Genomic DNA, 25,078 nt, shown 5'->3' with positions numbered 1-25,078 from the left:
CCTTTGGAATTCTAGATTTTAATTATTATTTTAAAGTGCACAAGCAGACATACGATATTGTAGTAGTAGGTGTTACAGTAACAAAACATTTTCTAGCCTCCTGACAAAAAGAAATCCTGCAGATGTGTTGCGCAAATGATGGGTTCAAAAAGGAATCAAGGGGACAGACAGGAAGGAGGGGTTCAGAACCATCCAATTGCAATAGCACTTCTGTCTATGACAGAATCATTTAATTCAGAATTCATGTAGAGCGGAACAGTTGAACAGCAAAAAGTATGCCTATATTTAAAGGCAAATAGTATAGCCCAACAGTGCAGAACTGGACTGCACAAATAAAAAAACAGAAAGAGAGAGAAAGAAAGAGAGAAGATATTTGAGTGTCATTGTCTTCTGAGGCCAAAGGTCAGGCAGTTTCATAATTAGGGTCAACTGAATGTAGGGACCAGGGTTATGGGAGAAGGATGCTGTCTGATTAGCAAGCAAATTACTCTAAGTGCTGTCAATCACATTCAGAACCATTTAAAAAATCACAATTTTCCTCTAGTCTAGCAATCTTTGCGAAAGGTAGACAACCGTTCAACCACCTCCTGAAAGATGGTTGTCTAGGTTTCATGCATCCTGTATGTAGAACAGACATTTACATATCTGGAAATCAACACTCTTGCGTTGTGTTGCAACCTTTTTCGTGGCTGGTTTATATTTCTGGTTCAGAGGTCCCTTGCATCCCTGCAGATAACCTCTATGGGCTTAGATTTGCTACCGGCAGAAGGATCTAAAACAGCATTGCCAGGGTGCCAGCTAAAGTTACTAGGAATTGCTTTGCTTCACCAGGTCCCCAGGCAGAGAGACATGTCCCAGAGTAAGCAGTACTTCTGGACAAGATATTTTGGTTTCTGTGTATGAAGGGTCTTGAAAACCTAGACAACCATCTCCCCCTATTTCTAGCTAGTGCCAGAACTTAGTGGCTCAACATTAAGGATTGTATGTGGGGTGCTCCAGATAGTAAGATGGAGCCAACTCCATGCACCCATCAGGTCTCTTCTCAGCTTCCTCCCTTCTTCTCATATTTGGAGTCCTGGCACGAGGAGCATCATGCTGTTTGGAGCAAAGCAGGGAGTGGAGCACCAGTATGATGACTCATGAGACTTCTTATCTCATAAGCCCTAGTAGCAGATGCATAAAGCCTGGAAAAATCTTCCCCCTCGCAAATTTTGCCAGCCTGCCTCTGTGACATTGCAAGTTTCCACCACTAGTCTGTTTTTGGTCCTAAAATGCCAGGAAATGGGGTGTGGCTGGCTTAGCACCCTCAGACTGAAAAAGGTAGGTCAGGATAACCTTGAAGCAAGATGCTCCCAAACTCACAATTACAGTGGTGCCTCGCAAGACGATTGCTTCACATGACAACGAATTTGCTTTATGATGAGGTTTTCCGAGCGATCTTGCACTTCATTTAACGATGTTTCCTATGGGCGATTTTTTCTTTACAATGTTAGGGACCTTGCCTCGCAAGACGGTTAAATTTTAGGTCCCTGTTTTTTGCTTTACAATGTTTTTGACAGCTTGGTCTTGCTTCGCTATACGAGTCTTTTAATGGTCTCTGTTTCGTTAGACGGCTGTCTTCGCTTGGGAACCGCATTTTGCTTAATGATGTTTCCTATGGCAATTTTCGCTTTATGATGACAATCCATTCCCATTGGAACGGATTATCAAGTTTTCAATGCATTTCAATGGGAAAACGTGTTTCGCAAGACGATGTTTTCGCTTAACAGTGATTTTTGCAGAATGAATTAACATCGTCTTGCAAGGCACCACTGTACTAGCAGCTGATGGTTTCTGCCTATTGCAAGATGAGGTGCCTGGTTTGCTCAAACCATGGGATGCTCGTGCAAGTCGTACGTCTGCAAGGCCAGTGACGCCACAGAACCTCCATTTTGAGTGCAATGGGTATGAAACTTTGGAAATGAAGAGTTCTAAAACCTGACATTTGATCTTAGATGCTGAGAAGGAAAAAGAGACAAGACTCATCTGGAAAGCTGGCCCCAGGCATCTTTTTGAAACAGAGACCCTTCCTTTGCAGGATTACAATATTTTTAGTTAATATTGTAGAATACAGTGATGTTGGTCAATTAACAGATCTTAGGAGCTTCGGAAAGTTTATTTGTTTGAGACGTTTATTGCCCTTATGCTCAATGTCTATGAATATTGTCCCTAGCTTTATCTAGGTTTGACAGTAATCATAAAAAATGTGTGTGTAAAAAATCCATGAGTTGTTACATTCTGATCAATTTCGTCCTGGTTTTGTGGCACTTGCATTAAAACAGTATAGCGCTGAACCCCGTTGTTAGTCCAAACTAAAGAAGAACCATTGAATGAATGGAACTCCTCAGGTCAGTCTTTACATCTGTCCCATGGATTTCATGGGTCTACTCTAGGTGGGACCAACAAGATGTGATTCAGCCCATAATATTCCATAGCATGCTAGGAGATCTATATTTTATTAAAATGTGGTTAGCATAATATTTTCAGTCTATATAATATTCCTAATGTAAGGCTCTATCTGCACTGTTTTGCAGTTTGTGATGACAATCTGTTGTATGACAAATTTATCACTTTGGCCTGTTGGTGGTGGCGTCATTGTTCTTCAACTTAAATGTTTGATGCTGTCATTATAAACAAACCTGGCATCTGTTTAACATGAAAGTGGGAAAATGCCCAAACATGTAAAAACCATTACTTGCTTTTGGATGACCCTCAAGGAATGCCAGTGCACATCTGGCTGATGACAGTCCTGTTTTTTACATCAGCTGGATCTTGGGAGGATTACAAGAATCAAGGTGTATCTTCAAGTGGATCAACCCAGTAAGGACATAGCCTGCATTATCTCGGGAAGAATCTGTATTCTTAGAAGTGCTCTATTGTGTTGCCAGATCCGCTAAGCAAAAAATGTGCTATAAAATTAATCCTTTGACTCTGGCAATTCTGTGCATACCACCACTGCAGATGTGCTGAAATAGAAGCACTTACATATGAAGGGGCTGTAAGACAGCAGCATCCCTCAACTCTGTATTTCCTGCCTTAACTCACTTTAAAGAAGTGATGATGGGGATTTGACAATAAGAGTTTTCTGACAGCTGGGCATTCTCAAAGGGACTAACAGTTTTAAGACAGGAATCTCAAAAAGCTGAGAAGGGATGGTTGTCTATAGAGATGTCCACAAACTTCAGACAAGTGCTTATAAACTGAATCAGAAGTTTTTGTGTGTTTCTAGGCACTCACAGTGGAAAAAGCACAGGAGCTAAAGGGTGAAGTGGCACCTACTCCCATACACACTTGCTCACAGATCCCTTGTGCTAAATCCCATATTCAAAGAGTTAACCTTGTCAAAATAAAAAAAAAAAGTAACGTGATTAAAAGCAGGGAAAAGGTGAAAATGAATGAAGATGCTGATTTGGCACCAAGGGAGAAGGAGACCAGGCTGTTGATCTTTCATGCCTTTCCTGTTGCAAAGTCATTGATGAAATCATCAAGGTCTTTACTTTTATAGACTTGTGCTTGTAGTCATCCAACATTCTGCACCTAGGATGAAGGGGCTGCAACACCACTAATTTCCTATCCAGGAAAGAGAAGGAAAGGGAGAGAGAGAAAGGACAGAAAGTGTAGAGGTAGGATTAGAATGTATTTATTTATTTATTTATTTATTTATTTATTTATTTATTTATTTATTTATTTATTTATTTATTTATTTATATCCCACCCATCTGGTATATTCTACCAAAGGTTTTTGCACCTTTATAATAAAAAATAAGCTACGTTTCTGTTTCCTTGGACAAGTTTACCAGCTATTCTGAAGGAGGTCAGAAGAGAAGGCTCAGAAAGGAGACAATGAGGTGAAATTCCAGGTTGTATGAAGGAAGAGCAGGCTCATTGAAGTTCCCTTTTAAGAAGGAAACCAAGAATTGTAGAACCAGGTCATTTTGCTGCCTAAAGCAAAGAATAAGTTTCGCTCCTAATTCCCTACATAAAAGCAAGCAGGACTGGCAGCTGAATGTTATTGGCAGTTCAGTATTTCAGGATAAAGTCTGCCAGGACAACAAAGCATAGTAAGCTAGCTCAGATAATGCAAGACTGATCTAGGAATGCAAGTCTTTTGCCACAAAATCATAGAAACATGGAATAATTCAGTTGGAATAGGCCATCAAGTCCAACCCCCTCCTCAATGCGGGAATCCAATTCAAAGTATATCTGACACATGGGTGTCCCATTTTCTCTTGAATGCCTCCAGTGTTGGAGTGCTCACCATCTCCTGACATAATTGACTCCATTGTCATACTGCTCTAACAGTTAAGAAGTTTTCCCTGATATTCAGCCTAAATCTGACTTGCTATAGCTTGAGCCCATTACATGTCCTGCACTCTGGGATGACTGAGAACAGATCCTGCCCCTCCTCTGTAGGACAGCCTTTCAAGTATTTGAAAAGTGCTATCATATCTTCCTTCAGTCTTCTTTTCTCAAAGCTAAACATGCCCAGTTCCTTCTGTCTTTCCTCGTACGGCTTGGTTTCCAGTCCCCTCATCATCCTTGTTGCCCTCCTCTGTCCTTCTCTTTGATTCCTGCTCATTCTGAGATTCCTCTCCATCTCTGGAGACATGAAGAAGCATGGCAGGTCTTGGAAATCTTCAACCCTGAGACTTGGCAACCCTAGGAAGAAGCATGTGTTTTTTAAAAAGTATATCTGCAGGTACTCACGTGCAAATGCTCAATAATATGGTGGCAGGTATATTGCAAGCAGAAGGTGACAACTATACCATGTGGCTAATATAGTTGCTTCTAGAAGAACAGACCTGCAGGCCACATACACCATTGTTCCTGTCTAAAATTTAAGACCTTCTGTAAAGAAAAAGTCACTCTAAGCAGCATAATCAAATAAAATGCTTTCTCAGACTACTACCACTGTCTACATAGCCTTGATTTTCATCCGATATCTCTCAGGTTTGGGCCATACAAAACAATATTTAACGCACATGCGCACACCCATGCACATGCACGTACACACACACATATACACATTTTATCCTGCTTCCATGCTAGCTACTTGATAGGTTGTTTTTTAAAAAGGAATTAATACAGTTAAAGAGAGCCGGCAATCATCTATAACAGAGCAGCATTAGGATGATGCTCTAGGACCCAAGGTATCATCTTACCATGCTCAAGAGATGACTGGCTTTGACAGGTACTATATCCTTTCTTCCTAAAAGTAACTTTTCAAGACTTGGATCTTTAGAAAGAGCCTGAAATTGTGAGCATCCGTGGAAAGTTATTTTTATTAAGCCTTATTATAATAACCTGCTTAACACATCTATAATTGAAGGTCAATAGGAGGATGCTCTGGATCCTAGAGCATCATCCTCTTAACTCTGCTCGGTGACGGATGGCTTTTGCAACTCATTGTTTCATTATTCTTAAAATTAACCTTTCAAGCTCTACCTGAGGTCTCCATCTCACCTAAACCATTTCTTAAAATCACAATTAATGGTCAAGAATTAAGTTTCTTTACTAGCCACCCCTTTTAATCATCTGCGGTACTGAAGGTCATTTGGTTCTCCGTCCTCATTTCCCTCGGCTGTGGCTAGGACGACTCCTCCTCTTCCTTGTTGTTGTTGTTATGCTGTCGAAACCTAATATTAGTAACAGCATGTACAGAGAGGACTTGGACCATGAATTCATAATGAGGCACTTATCATGGAAGACATGTGAGCACCCCGTCCTTGTTGGCAGCCGTCCGGCCAGACTGTGGTTTGCTCATCCTTGCACAGGGACGAAATCGCTTGTTCCACTAAATAAACAGAAAACAAAGACTTTCTGATTCGGCTCTTTCCTCCGAGGGTCATCAGCCAAAATTCATGAACAAAGACGCCATGAATAGGGGAATTCACCATCTAAAGTTTCAGAGCATTCAGATGTGTCTTTGTTGGATGTTAGGGGCAGCCACTCGCTCTTTAAGAGCCCCCACCAAGGCAAAGACTGGATTACGGGAGGGTGTCTGTAGAGGAACGACCTTCCCCTCAACTTTCATAGTTTGCCAGTTCATGAATCAAACACTTGAAAAGTCGCCCCCAAGGGTCTGTGGGCGCTGTCACTCTCCAAAACAACTACCAGGGCAGCTATTCCTATGGGAAAAGCCTCAGTGAAGGAAGGGTGGTTGCTACTTCCATCCATCTCCACCCCTCCTGTTTTCGGCAAGGATGGAGTTGCTAAAAACTTGTCTTTCTGCAAAACAGTGGTTCGTTTTCATAGAACCAACAAGGAACCCAAGTAGAGATTTCCTCATTCCCTTTACTAACAACATCAGTAGCAGCAGCACCAACAACAATAACAGCAGCAGTAGGGGACCAGCTCCTTTCAGATGCCCCACATGTACAGAGTGAGGACACTATCCATGCTTTATATCCACAGAGTCAGAATATAGTCTGAATCCACCAGTCCTCATGAAAGGCACCTCCCCATTGTATATTCATATAATATCTGACAGGGGGTATTGTGTTGCTACTAGGGCAAGTGATGAGTGGCAGTGATAGTGTTCTTGCTTGAAGGGCAGGAACAAAGGTGCTGAAGGCCCAGCTGCCTGTGTGTATCTTCTGTAGACATCAGAAGCCACTACAGGAGCTTTGAGGCCTCTCATGAGGCCTATAAGCCAACCTGCAGCACTTGTGTTTCTCAAGAGATCTCTCCATGGTTATGATGGTGACACAGGTAGCCAGTGGCTCCACCTGGCTCTGCTAATAACACCCCAGACTTAAACTATGTGATCCTAACGATCCTCCAGACATTGTCACCAAGCAATGTTCTTCATTGATCTCACTAGCTCAAACTGTTGATTTTCCCAAAGCTCTCTTGTATGGTAAACTATTGAACTAAAGGTGGCTATACTGTTCGGTGAAGTATGTCTACTCACTAAGCGATCCATCTAAGGAGCTTCCTGGTCCAGCAGAACTGTCGTTGGACAACATGCCCTTTGTCAAAATAGGATGTATGGCTCCATGTTTAGGTATTTTTGATCGTGCCTTCTGGTTTTGATCCTGAGAGATGGTTTTGTTCTTGACCCTTGCCTCTTGGTTTGTTCATTGAGTCTCACCTTTTTTTTGCTTGCTCTGTGCTTCCTCGCCAGCCCTCGCATAATGGCAAAAGCCAATCAATTCATCTAGCCCCTTGCAAACTCACACACATAGACAACTCAATAAAGTTCCTTTTTGAACTACAGTGCTCAGGATCCCTCAGCCAGCATAACCATGGTAAGATTCTGGGAGCCACAGTAAAAAATAGATAAATGGGCAGGTGGGGACAGACAGACAGACAGACAGACAGACAGACAGACAGACAGACAGACAGATAGATAACTTTTACACACTAATTTAACTATTGTTTGCACAGTCTTCTTGAAATCAGCTGGATTTAATTTAACCAACTTGTATTAATTTAGTTGAACCTACTCTTAATGTTTATGCCTGTATCTCAGGAGTGGGAAACATGTGTGATCCCCATGCTGTTTTGGACTTTAACGTACCACTGATGATGGTGGCAAGGGTTGATGTACAATGCTGTCAAATGTAAAAAGCATTTCTCCTTCATTCTATATGCAACTCACTCTGTAGATGCATTCATGCATGCATGCATGCACACCTTCATTCACTGGAAGGAGAAAATATATGCCTCATGCCTTGTGGGGGGTAGCCCACAAATAAATTAAGAATATATAAAAATATGTTCATGTGTGTATTATTATTATCATTTGCACATAATTCAACCCGTGTAAAGTATAGATGCCGACAAAACCCATAATTCTTTTTTCTTTTAAAAAGACCACAGACTTATATTTTAAAAAGCACAATCTGAAATATATAACAGAAAAATACAAACATGCAATAATGTAAAGGCCAGTATCCCGTTACCTAAATCCAGAGCCAAAGGGCAATTGCATAACTCTCCAGTACCTTTTTAGTAGGATCCCTGGCATGCGACTCTCTCTCTCTTTTTTTGTACTAGTTACAAGATCAGTCACACAACTAGTTGCACAACAGGATGCCTACCGGACCACGACAAACATTTACACCCTTTTACACACTAATTTAACTATTGTTTGCACAGTCCTCTCTGCACTTAGGCAATAAGATGCTGGTCAAAATAAACAGGTACAGAGAGAGTCTTGAACTAGCTCTGAAATTGTGACTGGTTACTCGTGTTCACCCTTTCATTCCAACCCATCGCACTAATCCAGCAGGGAATTTGGGTGGTAAAACAGGGATCTAATTCACTAATCTTTGATTGAAGGAGTGGTGGGGGAGCTGTCTGAGCTGCAGGTTATCAGGAGATTTCACAGGGCAAAGGTGGGAGGGGGTAATCCAATTATCTAACCGTTTGATGCAGGAAATAACTTTGCCCAATGCACCTGCACTGGGGTAGGCAGGAGATGGGAAGGGGGGGGGGAACCATATCAACAAGGGTTGCTTGAACCATCAATCTGTGGTACCTAAGCGCTTAGCCTGAAAGCAACGGTGAAACGGAATACGAAAATTGCAGTGCTGTAGATGAGGAGTCAACTGTCCGAGGGCCCCTTCTGAAATCCCATCTTTCAGGTAGGGTTTCGGGTGCGTTTTTCATGTTTTGGTCACCTGACAGCAGCTCCCTCCTCTAATTGGCCTCCCCGTTTATGGACTAAGTAATGATGTAACCAGAGTGTGTGGGAACCAGAACTATGTGACAGATACAATTTTTCCCACTCATTTATTAGGCTTGGATACTAATTCTGCCTCCTTTACCTGCTTCTCCGGCTGGCTATCTGGAAATTTGAACTCCTTTAAGGACATAATGAGGCCAGCTATACCCAAGCTGAACTCGGTCACACGAAAACAAAACGCCGGCGGCACAGAAGAGGGGGAGGGAGAGCAGGCTGAATGTAGAATATGTTTCTTTGCACAGATCAAATTATTTGGCAATTAAAAGAGGAGAGAGACAGTGTCCTTTTAATATAAACGAACAAGATCAGAGGTTTCTCCTTCTGTTGCAGCCATTTAACATAGCAACAGGCTCCAGAAGGTGATGCATTTATTGTATCAGGCTGTTTAGGTCTGAATAATCTCCTCTGATATTCCTCTAACTCCCAACGCTGTTTGTGCCTGCTCAAGGGAACTGCTTGCCGTTCTTGACCAGATCTGTCAGTAATAGGCAGGCAGGCAGATCTGCGAGGCCGTGTGGCATAGCAGTTCATGTCGGACTAGGAACTGAGAAACCTGGATTCGAATCCACACTCAGTCCATGTAAGTCACGGGGTGACCTTGTGAGCTCCAACTATCTTGCAGAGATGTCGAGAGCATAAAGCTGGGAGGATAAGAGCTCTTATCCGGGTCCCTTGAGCCCTTTGGAGGAAAAGAGCCATAACCAGCACCATTACTCAAGAGCCCCGTGATGGGTGGTTAAACTGGAGTACTGCAGTCAAGACTCTGCTTGCAACCTGAGTTCGATCCCATTGGGCTCAGGCAGCATCACAAGGCTGACTCAGCTTTCTGAGGCTGGTAAACAGAGTACCCAACTCCCCTGCCTGGTCAAACTAAACCACCCAGAGAGTGCTTTAAGTGTTTATGAGGCAGTGTATAAGCAACACACTTTATACGAAATAACACAAAATGGAATAAATAATTTACAAAACAATTGCAAGCAATTCTACATGTACAGACGTCTAAAAATGGAGGATCGTTTTTTAAAAAATATGATCCTCCAGTCCAAAGTTTAAAAAGCCCTTCTCTACCTCTGAAGAATTTTAGTGCCCCATCTTGGCTACAGTATTTTTTTTAAAAAAGTATCTGGCTACAGAGCCAGAAGTTGAGAGTAGAGATGGGCATGAACCACCATTCTTCCATGGGAGCCCTGCCTTCACAGCCTTCCTCCTCCAGTACGTGCCCACTTGGTGGCCACACCCTGGCTTCCCAGCCCTGCCTTCTCTGGGCGGTGCCTCTGGGTGGGCACCCACTGTAATGGCAGTTTGTCCCCATCTCTAGTTGAGAGTTCGATTCCCCACTGTGCCTCCTTGGCAGGAGCTGGACTCTGTGATCTATAGGGGCCTTTCTGCAGTTCTAGGATTATTTAGAGACATGAGAAACAAAGAGTTACTTCCTGGTAACAGCCGCTACTCTCGGCAAGTCTTTCAACAGTTTCCGCAGATACCGTTTTCTTGCCTTTTGCTTGACAAGCTCCAACCATCGAAATCCCCATGTCTACAAGAATATTTCTTTTCTACCATCAGAATGTGTGGTGCTTTATGGTGCTGCCAATCTAAATTTCATCAGGAAACTGCAAGAATGATAGGGGAAGTGAGAAAGGGATGAGGAATAAATAGGCTATGAATACGCATCAATGTGTACATGGTTTTGTTTTGTATCCACACAAAAAAAGGTTAAGTCAGAAGCAGCTGTCCGAGGTCTCTTTTGCCCCACTTACCACCCCAAGACTTTAACGTTCTTGGCCCTACTCCTCTTTTTCCAGAATTACTTTATGCCTACGTGCAGTTGAAAATCCAAACAACTATGGGATTCTAATTGTACAATCCCATATATTTATATTTATACTAATAAATAACAGGAGAGAGAGAGAGACGCCGTCATCAAAAACAAGACGCCATCATCAAAACCATCATCAAAACCAAGACATCTAACCTCATGAAATTTGGGAGGTATATTCCATACGAGCCTGCCCGCCCTCTAAGATCAGGCCAGGAGGCCCTTCTGAAGGTACCATCCCTGAAAGAGGTGAGGGGGGTGGCATGGCGAAATAGGGCCTTCTTGGCTGTTGCCCCCCAACTTTGGAATGCCCTCCCTATAGAGATCCGCCTGGCTCCAACACTTTTGGCTTTTCGGCGCCAGGCAAAGACCTTTCTGTTTAGCCAGCATTTTAATTAAACAGTATTCTCTAGCTGGCCACATGAGCAACAGGGCTTATTAATATTAATGTTTTAAGAATTGTTTTAATATAGGATATTTTATATTGTCTATTTTAATGTTTTTAAGTTTAATATTGTTGTACGCCGCCCAGAAGCCACTAGTAATGGTGTGGCTATAAATAAATAAATAAATAAATAAATAAATAAATAAATAAATAAATAAATAAATAAATAAATAAATAAATATTAGGGAAACCCTGGAAGTGTGTGTCTCAGAGGTACTTTGTGTTTTTTTAATGCAGAAATTACTTTTAGTTAATTAAACATTTGTCTGAAGCATGCAGTACCTTCATTAAAGAAAAGGGATCCCTGTTTTGACACTATAGACAAGGCGAGAGGTAGATCTGGAAAGCAAGTTCCCCTTCACGCAGACTTCTAGGCAACGTGACACGGATTTTCTTTTGCAACCTTAGAAAAGAAGACAACAAAAGAGCCCAACCACTGAGTTGTACGTACTCTCCCCAAGCCGAAAGAAACAGATCGATTTATCACATGGTAGTTGTGAGCATGACTCCTCAGCTTAAGAAATGGTTGGCAGCTCAAAATCCTAATATCAAAAGGGTTGGTTTGCTGCTTATTTGATTTATTGACATATTTCAAGGGCAGGAGTCTGACACCTAATGACACCTACTACAACTCCCATGATCCCCCCACCCTTGACTATGCTGGTTGAGACAGATGAGAGTTGCTGTTCAAAGCCTACACAGAGGGCGCAGCTATTTTTTCCTGGGGGATTGGAAGCATTGCTGCCTTCAAGGCATAACTTTTCCAAGCCCTTGGTTCAGGAAGGTTCATAAGGAAAAAGGAGCACCTCCAAAGTTTAAAAAATGTAGTGTTGGGAGGTTATTTTCTTCCTTCTTTTCTAAATCAAGCTTGGCCTAAATGGTGACCCACTGTGTGGAGTGAAGCTCGCTCAGGGGCTCAATAACCATCTGCTTTGGCTGCCATCCTGGGACCAAGGGGAATTATCCAGTTCTTGGCAAGCCATACAATAAATGGTTTGTGAGAGGTCACCAGTTCGGCAGTACTAAATATATTTAAGAAGCCACTGAGACTTTGAGAATGAGGATGTTTGAATCTCCCCTTTGGAGAAAGCTTCCCGTGGGGAAAACTGTCTTTCTAAAGATATGTGTGGGTGAATGTTTGATATTTCTTGGGCTAATAAAAAAAAGGCCCTTTAAGATAAAAGCAGGCTAAAACAATAGGCATGTAGCAGAGACCTGCATATGCACAAAGCCCCTAATCCATTGGGTAAATAGGATGAGGGTGATAATTACCTTTTTCCCCACTTTTTTTGAAGTCACTATGATGCCTGACAAATACGCAATAGATCTGGGGCTTGACATCTATTTCAACTCCTTGGGAGCTATATCAAACATTAATGGGGATTAGTGTTAGAAGTGGTGTAAACAATGCCAACAATCTGCAGCCACAAGGGCCTGCTCACATTTCCATATGTTATGGAGGAAAGCAGAGACACCAAAGAGGAGAAGGAGGAGGGAGGAGGAGCAGGGGGCAAAACAGTAGGAAACCCTGGAAGCAGGTAAGAGTAATCTGTCCGATCAGACAAGAGTGAGTTTAAGGTAAGCTATGGGGTCAGCATAGGAACAGGTGGGGATGAAATGTTCACTCAGCTAGCCTTAGCATCACCCATGGGCAAAGGGTGATCTTTCAGCCCCTACTAGCAACTTCTACTCTAGTTACTCAGCATAATGTAAACACAGCTCACAACCTGTTAGTTATAAAAGGAAGCTCACATTTCTACAGGGCAAGGGACAATAGAAAGAAGAGCCCCTAAATAGGAGGCAAGTTCTGTGTAGACATTTTTTGTTGAGTCAGTTTCCTTGGCATCTGAACTCTGATGGAGTCAACTGGCCCAAGCTTGCAAAAAGTTGCTTTTTTGGACTGCAGTTTTCAGAACTGTCCAAACAGCCAGTACGTAAAGGTTCAATTATCTCATCAGTACATATATAAAAGGATCGAAGCTACGAAAATGAACATTTGACCCAACTCCAGAAGGCAGTGCTGGGTGGAGCTGATAGGAATTGCAGGCCAACGGCACTCTACTCCTATCCTGATATGTGGATGCATTTATGGAAATTTCAGAGTTAAAGAATGTCATTGTTGTTTTGCTTTCCATTGCTGCTACTAAACCCTTCTGCACCAGGATGGGCCATTTTATGCTCTCATAGGGACATTTTGGTGTAGAATCCACACAAAAATAGATCAACGACACAAACATAATACAAGATTCCCAAATGTTAACTACTGACCATGTGTAGAGTTTTGTTTCCCTTTGCTTGGTGAATTGCCGAACTGGCAGAATTGTGGTTGTTTGTTTTTATTTTAAACCACTGAATGGCTTGCTTCCATCTTGCGTAGCAATCCGCTCCCACATCAGAGCTCTTGGTCTCACACTTACCTGGAGTTAAGTAATCTTGCTGGGCTTTAACATGCCTCACACAGTATCTCATTGTGATGATGCAGTCTACACCAAAGACCCAAGGAACTGAATGGCTGTCTTTTTGGCCTCCTAATAGAACCGGTCATTGTAAGAGAGAGCGTGAGACATGGAGGACCACATAACCAAAGCCAGTAACATAAAGATGCCATAGATATTAATGTTGCCTTGTGCTTCTTATCTGTCAAGGAGGAGAGGACATGCAGCCAATGTACAAATCGCCCGCACTGCAAAAAAAAAAAAAAATCCACCCAGTGCTTACCAGGCCAGCTCTGAACTCAGAAGAAGAGGCAAACAGCAAGCCAGGAACATAAATCCACCACACACCCTTTTTCTCAAGAAACTGGTACAGTTCCGAAATGATTGAAACCTAACGTGCAAGGACTGGAGCTAAAAAGCAGGGGAGGAAAGCAGCCAAAAACTCAAGAAATGTTTCATTTCTGGCAACTAAACAACACACTGTTTCATTTTCAGATACTATCATAGTCATGGAGTGCCCCCCAATGGGAAACAAAGAGCTTCTCCATCATCCTCACTCTATATATCAGCCAAGCTCCAACTCTGTCCTGGGTACTAGCCCTCAGCTTCTAATCTCCACCATCTCCTAACTGGGTCTGAAGCCTAAGGGGGCTGGCATATCACTTAGATTCTGAAAATCCTAGAATCCTAGAATAATGGAGTTGGAAGGGGCCTAAAAGGCCAATCGCGTCCAACCCCCTGCTCAGCCCAGGAATCCAAAATCGAAGCAGATCTGACAGATGGTTCTCCAGTTTTTTCTTGAATGTTGCCGGTGTCGGAGTGCTTACCACCTCCTGAGGTAAATGGTCCCATTGTCGCACTGCTCTAACAAGAAGTTTTTGTTGATATTCAGCGTAAATCTGGCTTCCTGTAGCTTGAGCCCATTATTACGTGTCCTGCACTCTGGGATGATCAAGAACAGCTGCTGCCCCTCCTCTGTATGACTACCTTTCAAATATTTGGAAAGTGCTGTCCTATCTCCCTTCACTCTTCTTTCCTCAAGGCCAAACATGCTCAGCTCTTTCAGTGTTTCCTCATAGGGCTGAGCTATGAAGAACATCCAAAAGAAGGTTCAAAATGCAGTTAAAAGGGTGCAGAATATAATAGCCAATCTATCTATGTATGTATGTACGTTGGTGTGTGCGCGCGCGCGTGTATGTGTGTGCGCGCGTCTATCTATCTGCCTGTCTGTCCATCCTGTATCATAGGATCTCAGGGCAGGTTACAAAGCTGTAGAAAACAATTTTGGAAAATGTTAAGATATTTACAAAAAACCTATGCAGGCCACAATCTTCAACCCTCAAAGGGTCTAATAAATGAGTATATCAATGAAATCAATGACAAGCTTCCAAGGGGACAGCATTTCACCATTGGGGTGCTGTAAAAGAAAAAGCCTTCCCCTGTGTCTCTACTTAATGAGCTGTTCTCAATGGTGGGATATAGAGGAAGTCCTCCTTAGTAGATATTAGTGATCAGGCATGTTTATACAGGGAGAGGTAAAGGTTCCCCTTGACAATTTGTCCAATTGTGTCCAGCTCTAGGGGGCAGTGCCCATCCCCGTTTCTATGCCCTAGAGCCAGCGATTGTCCATAGACAATCTCCATGGTCACGTGGTCAGCGCAACTGGACACGGAATGCCATTACCTTCCCACCATGGTTGCACCTATTTATCTACTCGTGTTTTTACATGCTTTCGAACTGCTAGGTTGGTAGGAGCCGGGACAAGCGACGGGAGCTCACTCCGTTGCGTGGATTCGAACTGCTGGACTTTTGACCTAGCAGTCCAGAGGCTTTTGCAGTTTATCCCACAGCGCCACCACGTCCCTATATAGGGAGAGGTGCTCCTTCAAATATCCAGGTCTCATGCCATTTAGGACTTAGTAAGTCAACACCTCGGATTCGAACCAGAAGCGTATTGGCAGCCCGTGCAAATCCTTCAGAACCAGTGTTATGTGAGTACTGAAATGTGTTTCTGTTTGCAGTCTAGCTACTGCATACTGCACCTGCTGCAGGATCCATGTCATCTTCACGGGTAGTCCCATGGAGAATGCGTATCTATGTAGTCCAATGTAGTCTAACCAGCATATGCTCCTGTGGCTGGTTATCCAGGTCCAGGAATGGTTTCAGCTGGTGGTCTAGTCAAAGCTGACCCCAGGCACTTTGATGTCACATGAACCTCTAGTGACAAAGATGAATCTATGAGTATTCCCTACTTTGCCCTGCAGCTCTGTGAAACAGCTGGTGGAACATCTGCAAGGGGTATATAGATCTCACTCTAAGCCATCCCTCATGCCTCAGGCGTCAAAGTGTTCAGGGATATTTTGGTCTTGATTGAGGGAGGGTTCAGCTGTCACTCACCTTCTTCTTTGGAATCAGCAGCTCAGGCTACTGACTGTGTACGCTTCTCAAATCACTGAGCTTCTTTCATAACTTTTGAACCCCACAGATGCCATATGGAAAATGAAGGAATTGTAGGTGCATTTTTTCACCCTGTGCTGAATTGCCCCAGAATTGCATGTACACTTTGCACATTTGTCTAATGTCTGACAGTAGAATGCTTCTCCCAGCCCAGATTTCTCTCAGAGGCTTGACAGATTAAGAGGTAGGAGGCTTGGTTTTAACAGGTATGGTTTCCAGGCCTAGAAACAACCTTCCACCAATTATGCACTGCGGCCAGAGCAGTTATTTCACAACAGGGGCACACTTGTACCCATAAAAGTCAAGCGCGAGGAGATGTTGTTTCCTACTAAAATATTAACTTTTTACCTCCCCCTTAAAAAGTGATTTAGTGCTTCCAGGTGTGCACTCCAGTTCTTGGCAGGCAAAATTTCATTCCAGGTGTGTTCCTTGGGAGGGGAAAAAACCTAGAAGGAGGAGGAGGAGGTGAGGAAACACATCCAATCCTTTTGCTGTCAGAGGTGGATAAAATCATCAGGTCACAAAAAAACTAAAAACAAAATATAAAGTCAAAATGTATACAGGGAAGAAAGCCTCCTCTTTGAGGAGAAACGCAAGCATGTAAGCTAATGTCCCAATTATTAAAGTAAACATGGTGCACTTCTGGGCAACATATCAAAAGAGGGAATTCTCCGGCATGCATGAGCACATAGGTGTTTGACGTGTTCCAGGTGGGAGGTATGGGTGGGGTTGCTTCAAACAGAGCCAAGGTTTGACTCACAGTTCGTCCTATATAGCATATGACAATACTCCCTAACTGGGCTAATTTAATACCTGCAGCATTTGTCTCAAAAAGTACAACCCAGCTTCCAGAGTCTTCTCTTATTTAATTCTCTGGACCGAAAAGAAAGACTCCTGCAGGCAAGAGTTAGGAACCCTACAGGCGAAAAACTTGTATGTAACCTTGTAAATATTGCACCAGCACTTGTTGTATTCTTGTTGCCCCAAAAGACATTAAAGGTAGAAAAGGATGAAGGCAGAAGGAGGAGGACCACATACGGACTGACTCCATAAAGGAAGCTTGAGTTTACAATTGTTGAGCAGGGCTGTTGTTATGTGCCTTGATGGCACATAACAGCAACATAGGATGTTTCTGAACCATAAGATTCAACAAACAACGCAGACTAACTAAACTTTTAAGAATCATTCATCTTCTTCTTATTGTTAGGTAAAGGTAAAGGTTCGCCTTGACATTTAGTCCAGTCATGTCCGACTGTTATTACTACTTGTGCCATTGGATGGCCACTTATAGCCAAAAGCCCATCACACCCCAGCCCAGTCTGCAAAAAAAAAAAGGACATAAGATTTCTGAACAAAAATTGCATGTACTGTATTAATTTGTGTCAATGCAAATTCAAAAAATAATTGCTCCAGTCTAAATCAGAATACAGTATAACTCTCCAGTAATGGAGAAGAGTCTGATCAAAAGATCTGTGCGCTTCCTCACTCTGCTCTCCAGGGTCTCATTGTTAACAGGAACTTCAATGCTTTGCTTCCTTCCCAAGGTTCCTTATCTTTAAGCTACAGTTGAATTTGAAGCTGGAGACACCTTCAGACTGAAAACAGGCTTCTTATAGTTGTTCAGTTAAAGGGGGTGCCCATCTTCTAAATGGTGCTTTCTGTGATGTAGATTTGGACAAGGTCTAAAAATGATGGAAATGCATCTTTTTTCTTCTTCTGAGATTTGATTTCATATTTTAATTGTATTTTAATTGTATTTTAATTGTATTTTAATCATTTTATTTTATTCCATTGAATTTTAATTGTTGTAAGCCGCCCAGAGACCTTTGGGTAGAGTGGGCGGCATATAAATTAAATAAATAATAATAATAATAATAATAATAATAATAATAATAATAATAATAATAATAATAATAATAATAATAATAATAATAATAATAATAATAATAATAATAATAATAATAATAATAATAATAATAATAATAATAATAATATACAAATGTATCAATGATTCTACATAATAATAATAATAATAATAATAATAATAATAATAATAATAATAATAATAATAATAATAATAATAATAATAATAATAATAATAATAATAATAATAATAATAATAATAATAATAATAATTGTGTGCCATCAAGTCATTTCTGACTTATGCAACCCATGACTAAACCACTGAGCTATCCAGCCAACTATAACAAATGCACCAAGAGTGCACCAGTCAGGCAACCAGGGTTGCAGGTCAGCAGAATCCCTTGCTCTGAGATTTCAGGGCCCACACCTGAAACCAGGGGGTGGGCATCTATGATGTCATAGGACTGGTTCTTGTGATGTCAAGGGGTAATCCCTTATAACATGACATCACTGGGTTCCTGACAGGGCAGGCAAGGGTTGGGAGGCAGGTAGAACTGCCTCAAGGCCAACTGATTCTGGAAGCAGGGACAGGTGGAATACACAGGGGTAAAATTCAAAATCCAAGGGGCAAGAAACACAGTAGCAGAGCCTCATGGTGCAGTGGTTAAACTACAGTATTGCAGTAAAGACTCTGCTCACAACCTGAGTTCGATCCCAGGCTCAGGTAGCTGGCTCAGAGTTGATTCAGCCTTCCATCCTTCTGAGGTCAGTAAGTTGGATACCCAGACCAGCAGGGGGGAGCAATGTGTAACCTGCATAATTAAACTGTAAACTGCTCAAAGATAGCTTTAAGCAGGGATGCTGGCAAGTCTTTGAGTCCGAGCTCCAAGTCCTCGGTACCAAGTCTGAGTCCGAGTCTTGGTACCAAGTCTCAAGTCCTAAGCGCCAAGTCCAAGTCTCTATTATAAACAAGCTTTTTCCCCAGAAAAGAAGGGAGGGGTGGATTGAGTCCAATTCATTGAACCAAAAAAAAACCCAAGTCATGTCCAAGTTGAGTCATTGATGTGACTTAAGCCCAACTTGACAGCGAGTCCCGCAACTTGAGTCACCATCCCTGGCTTTAGGCACTTTGGGACAGTATACGTATAAGCAGCACACTTTGCTTTTGCTTTGCTTTTGTAAAATGTATGCATAAGGTGGAGGTACAGTGGTGCCTCGCTTGACGAGGATAATTCGTTCCGTTGAAATCACTGTTAAGTGAAATCCTTGTCAAGCGAAACGAAAAAGCCCATTGAAATGCATTGAAACCAGTTCAATGCGATCCAATGGGCTGAAAACTCACCACCCAGCGAAGATCCTCCATAGGGGCGGCCATTTTCGGTGCCTCTAAAGCGGGGAATCCATCCTGAAAACACAGCGGGGAGCCATTTTGCACAGCGGGCAGCCATTTTAGAACCGCCGATCAGCAGTTTCAGAATCATCATTTAGCGAAAAATCGGTTCCCGAAGCAGGGAACCGATCATCGTTAAGCGAATTTTCCCCATAGGAACATTGTTTTGCGATCGCAAAAACTTCATCGTCAAACGGTTTTGTCGTTTAACGAGGCAATCGTTAAGCGAGGCACCACTGTACATGACTACCATTCCTGCTGAGAGATTCTGGAAGATGTAGCCCCAGAAGACACATGAGCAAAATCTTAAGGAATTCAGAACTCACACAAGTTGCCAAATAAAGTTTTCTAGTGATTGTTCACATGGCTTCAGCTTACCTTGGCTTCACTTCACCATATACTTCAGTCCCTTTCACGGTTACAACAAAAGCAAATTATACTCTGTGAAATTACAAACATAGCAGAATAAATCCCACAAAATAGCAAAAATGGGACATACCTACTCAATATGGAGGTTATAAGATTTTAGAAACTGTGGCACAACTTACAGTATTCACTTTTTCATAGGCACCAAGAGCATATGTGACAGGAGACCACCTTATTTGTAACAGATGATCACGCTCGGAGCATGAGAAGCAGAAGGAGAACACAACCATGCATAAACAATCGCAACTACACTTGAAAATATTTCTAGGGGCTGTTAAAGCAATTTTGCTGAAAAAGGGGCAAAAACAGGTGTTACGGGATATTGTTATTCTGCAACGTAATGTGTGTTGATATCTTTGACACATTTTTTTTTTGCTGAGCTTATATTTATATGATGGGTTTATGGACGACTATGTACTGAGTGCTTTTTAAATCCTACAAATGCTTGTTTTTATTTCTCCATATGTCTGGACAAAATGGCCATTAGTGTTAGTGAAAGGTTATGAGACTAATAACAGCTCTTACGCACATGTACTGGGTTTTGTATCCCGCAGGTAGAGTTCCCACCACATTAATATTCTCCAGATCAGTGTGACTTAAAAACATATATTATCCAAGGTATTATGTGGTCTGAGGGGCATTTTCCATTTGTGCTACACCAAAGCAAGCTTTTGTTGTTGCTGCCCATAGGAACCCATGGTCCAAAAAGAGGCAGATCTTCACAGCAGAAGCATATTTTTAATGTCAGTTTTAAAATAAACCAAGTAATCATTTGCATGAAAACCTAATACACATTTTAATTAGTCAAACAACGGATCAAGTAAAACTCTGCATGATTCACAGACTAAAGTTCATGAGTGACTGACAACCTTAATTTTTCTTCTGTATGTACGTTACTGTGGATGATTAAAATTTGGTAAGAGTCCCAGAAGGGAGGTTATAAATTCACAAAAACTTTGAGCTGTATGTGAGTCAGTCACTTCAGCATAATTATCAACATCTATTGGTAAGTGTCTGTCAACAGGGAACACCACCTGTCCCCCACTCATATCTTTTTGGACATCTGTAAAAAACGTTACAGATTGTCCGCATCGCAGCCACCAAAGACATTCTGCTGCCTAAGTCAAAGCATCATTTTTAGACACCAACTTCCCATCATTTTGAAGGCACTTTCAACTAGACTGCCAGTTGCAACTTCATTCAGAAGTGTAGAGGTTCCCTCACATCTAGTGGCAGAAGGCTAATTTAGGAAATGATGACTCTGTACCACTCTCATTTTCTGTCTTCCATTGTAGGAAAAGAGCTGAGCAATCCATGAAGCATAGCCAGTGGGTTGCAACTGCTGTCTCCCAGCATCTGTTAGCAGGGTTATTTACATTGCACCTCATATATTATGTTATTTAGGTAGCTCACTTGCATGATATGCAAATCTATATAACATTCAAATTAATGTAGAGTTCTCATATCATGCAAATCAGGGATATAAATTGGCACATAAGATGTTTCCAGATTGGCGTCATTCATCCAGTAGCCATTGATGTGAAAGATATAGCTTAGGGTAAAAGTTATACGGCTGGATTGGGGGGGAAAAGATCTAAATCAATGTTGCCTCTAATTTTCAGCCCCGCTGGGTTGAGCTCTGTCCCTCCTCTGCACATGACTCTGGTTCCCCCCAATGCATGACTCCACCCCCTCAGTTCTTCTCAGCCAAGCCTACCTAACAGTAGGGCTGGTCATACCAGAAAAGATGTATCTGAAGGGTTAGTTTGTTCTTTACAGATTTGCAGCAATTAGCCCATGTCTTGGCTCAGGTTGTCTAAGATTCAGAGCAAATTCACACACCCAGTTAAACGCCTGGGTTGATGTTGCCTAGCAACCGAATGAGGCCTAAAAGTTTTTCTCTAACTTCTGTGTCCTCTCTACAAACTAAGAATCAACAGTTCCTTAACACCTTGGTTTGCCAAATGATCAACATCTCATTCCCTGAGATTTCAGGACTACTGCTAGAGACTCAGAGACCAGTCCTGAGTAAGTAACACAGGGCTGTCCATTGTGATAGATCCCTCAGCACTAATTGTAAAAATGGGGTGGGGATATGTGGACAGATAGACAATGTATGGATGCCATGATCCATTAAGTGTACCCTGTGAACAATGAATAAGACATGGGTTCTTCTGAGCATGTCTAAATGGCATACCCTGATATCAAGAGAATGGACCCGGAAATCTCAGATTGCTAAACTAGCAACATCGCGTTCCTTGAGTTTCCCGGTCTAAACTCAAAGACTCAGAAAATGGAACTCAAAACATTGATCTCAGAGAATGAAGCCTTAGCAATCCTAGCAGGGTAGTCTTTTATCTCCTTGATCTTCAGGTCTGAGAAAAGGTTTGCTTTGCCACCCATTCAGTTTGTACTCTGGCATTCAAATGCTCTGGTTAAGGTCCTCTGCCATGTTTTGCCTCAAAACTGCCTTCCTGCAGCTGTATTTCTCCCATCGGCAGTGGGGAGACCAAAGGAGTGCCAAGGGAAATCAAGTCAAGTTTGTTCATAAATCTCTTCCATGCAATTATTCCAATGACACAATAAGAGACAAATAAATGTAGGTAAACGGGCCTAAAAAACAAGGACTGTACTACGTATTCATAATAGATAGTATGTTGTTAGAAGAAAGAATTCTTTAAGTGCTAAAAACATCACATTGTCACAGCTGGAGCATCTCACACTTGTAATTTGCCCATTAGCTTGTCCCATAATAAGTCATTGGCCCACTTGATTCAGTGGAACTTACTTCCAAATTATACAGGTAGTTTTAGCTACCTGAGCTCAACAGCGAACACTGGCCTGCCTTCTCTCTTCCACTTTTCCGTCAGCTCTTACAACAGTGGGTTATCTTCTTCTTTAGTGATACACACCAGTTTCTCAATCGTTCTTCTCCTCTACAAGGTGGTGAAGTGAGTCTCCAAGATGAGGGCACCCTGACCATTTTGACTCCAATGGTCAGGCAAAATGAGCCTCGGGCAGCAGATTTTAGCTGGCGAGACAGGCCAGCCAATGGGTACTTAATGCATGACTGTTCCATTGTTTTACTGTTCTTCTCTGCTAAGTAACTTGGCTGGTCTTGGGCATTGCATGCTTTGAACATAATGAGTGCCATTTACTACTGCAGGTAGCACAAAATCTACGGCCAGTCTTGAGGATGCACAATGGCTACAGTACGAGCCAAACTGGACAATTCCGATACCTTGAAGACCTTTCTGCCACTATCAGAATCAGAGCAATGAGCCTGTGACTTTTAAAGCAAAGAGGACTGTTAAGATAACAGAATGCTTTTTCTTGGTTTCAAATAATCTTGCAAAGATTGGGGCTTACCTATGAAGCACTGCTCGACTAGATATGTGGTTGGCCCGTCTTGCCCGCCAGATACCCCTGGCAGGGAGGGAGGGGTGTGGCAGCTGGAGGGAGAGAGCAAGGAAGAGAAGAGAGGACGGATGGATATGGCCACTCAGGCCAGGCCAGCAGCAAGACAGAGCATGGGAGTGCAAACGGCAGTGGTTTTGCACCTCCTAAAAAATTTACACCCGGGGCAACTGCCCCATCACCCCTGCCCCATATTACACCGCTGGATCTAATGGCAGCACACAAAATGGCATGGAGCTTAAACTGACCTAGAAATCTTTTTTATTGGTTTATACTTTCTCATGCAATCGAGTTTATTGAGATTTTAGGGAAAGCATAGCAAGAGAATTTGTGACGTACGAAACCATCTAATATGTACTTTCTGTTAAGGAATTTAAATCAACGTGTATTCATAAACTGAATGATTCCATGATAGTATAATGAAATTAAACTGAAAAAAAAGAGATATCTATATAACCCATTTTACAATGCTGATTGTTTTGGTGACATAAACACTGCAAGATTTTCATGAACCTAGAAGCTCCTAGGTTTACTGAACTTCTGCATTCATATTTTTGCAACCTGTAACTTGTCTTTTAACATGTTGTGTTTTTTTTTCTCTTTCTCTTCCCTTTCGTTTCTTCTTCATGTGTCAATGAAAATGCAACATAAAAAGAGACAAATGCAAGGGAATTAATATGTAAGAATATTCTCGCTGCAGCAAAACATTTTGGAATGTGGGTTGGTGAAGAAGCAATATTTTTTTTCCTGCCATGAGCCATAAATGCAATTGTGTCTTATTGGCTGGGTATTTTCACATAAGCAGAGAGGGTGTCATTTTGCTAAAACCTGTTACACTCAACGTGGAAAATTTAAACAACAAGGCACTTTGGCTCCTGGGCTAATTTCATGTGCAAACAGATAAATTGGAGCTCTTTTCTAAAATACAGAGGATCAGTTGTTGGTGGAAAGCTCACACGGTGATTAGAATTAGGTCACGGAAGATGTCATTAATTATAGGTGACTGGTTTTCCCCTCAGAGGACAGCTCAGGTCTCCCCCCGCCATGCTTCCCCCTGCCTCCCCCTTCCCCTTGTCCACCCCCAGCTCATCTTAAATTGTTGTCTAACCTTTGCCTTAATCCATCTCAACTTGAGTTGATGGGAACGGCTTTCATTCCACCTCTTGTGGAGGTAATGAAACATTTCTGTTGTTCCCTGGGTTCTTCTGAGCCAGTGCCACACAACAGAGGGGGTGGAGAAAACCCGAGGGCCCTGATTAATGGCTACTAATTAGCAATGTTAATGACCAGGTGTCCAAGAGCATGGCCAGCTCCGCTCAGCATGGAGTGAGACTCTCAATGCAGGCCTTACAAATCCATCGCCAGTGACCCTTCGCCTCAGCTGCCTATAATGAAGCAGAACTCCCTCATTACACCCAGGGAAAGGATCAGGGAAGGCCCAAGTTGCTTAAGCGCCAAATCTCACCCTCCCACACCTTTGGCTCTAGTAGATCTTCTGTTCATTAAGGTCAGCATGTTGGCCCTTCTCGTCTTCCCATCCTCAATCCTGCCAGCAACTTTCCTTCTGTCCAAAACAACCGAGAGGTGAAGACAGGAAGAGGGCTGGGGAGAGAAAACTCAACTTTGCAGCCTTCCCATTAACTAACCTACTTTTCCAGACATGTCAGCTGATGCAGGATGATTCATGTTTCGCCTCGTCAAAATATCCAAGAACATTACAGTATTCATTGTATTTATTAATTCCACAGCCAGATGTAGACGTTTGGGGAGGGATAGGAGATATTTTAAAGTTTTTCAGTGCATCCAGATGTATAAAATAGTCTTGAAAGAAAGAAACAAAAGTGAATTAGGGCCGGAATAACACCAATTATTTATCCTGGATCACGAAATTCCGACATAAGTCAGAATCATTACCATGACACTCTCGTAGTTAAAAGCAATACTATGTCACTTGTGTAGATTAAGGAAGGACATTGTTTACCTGCTGTTTGGGTTGGAGTATGAATTTATTTTGTTGTTCTGCTCCGAAAAAAAGGCAAAAAGGATTTATTTATTTTTACATTTTCAGTATTGCTTGTAATAGCTACTGTTGGATAGC

At 42.1% G+C, this 25,078-nt stretch overlaps 1 long non-coding RNA gene across 1 annotated transcript; it reads right to left on the bottom strand.

The window, feature by feature from the left end:
• Window positions 1-16,350: 16,350 nt before the first annotated feature.
• Window positions 16,351-24,519, bottom strand: LOC144587984 (uncharacterized). Its single transcript, XR_013543269.1, has 3 exons — window positions 24,456-24,519; window positions 19,516-19,578; window positions 16,351-17,566 (listed from the first exon to the last, which is right to left on the bottom strand). It is a non-coding gene; the product is annotated as an uncharacterized LOC144587984 (long non-coding RNA).
• Between the last annotated feature and the right edge of the window lie 559 nt (window positions 24,520-25,078).

Source organism: Pogona vitticeps, chromosome 3, assembly GCF_051106095.1.
Source record: "Pogona vitticeps strain Pit_001003342236 chromosome 3, PviZW2.1, whole genome shotgun sequence".
NCBI classification, from domain to species: Eukaryota; Metazoa; Chordata; class Lepidosauria; order Squamata; family Agamidae; genus Pogona; species Pogona vitticeps.
Note: the sequence above shows the minus strand (reverse complement) of the source record. Positions and strands in the feature narration are given on the sequence as shown.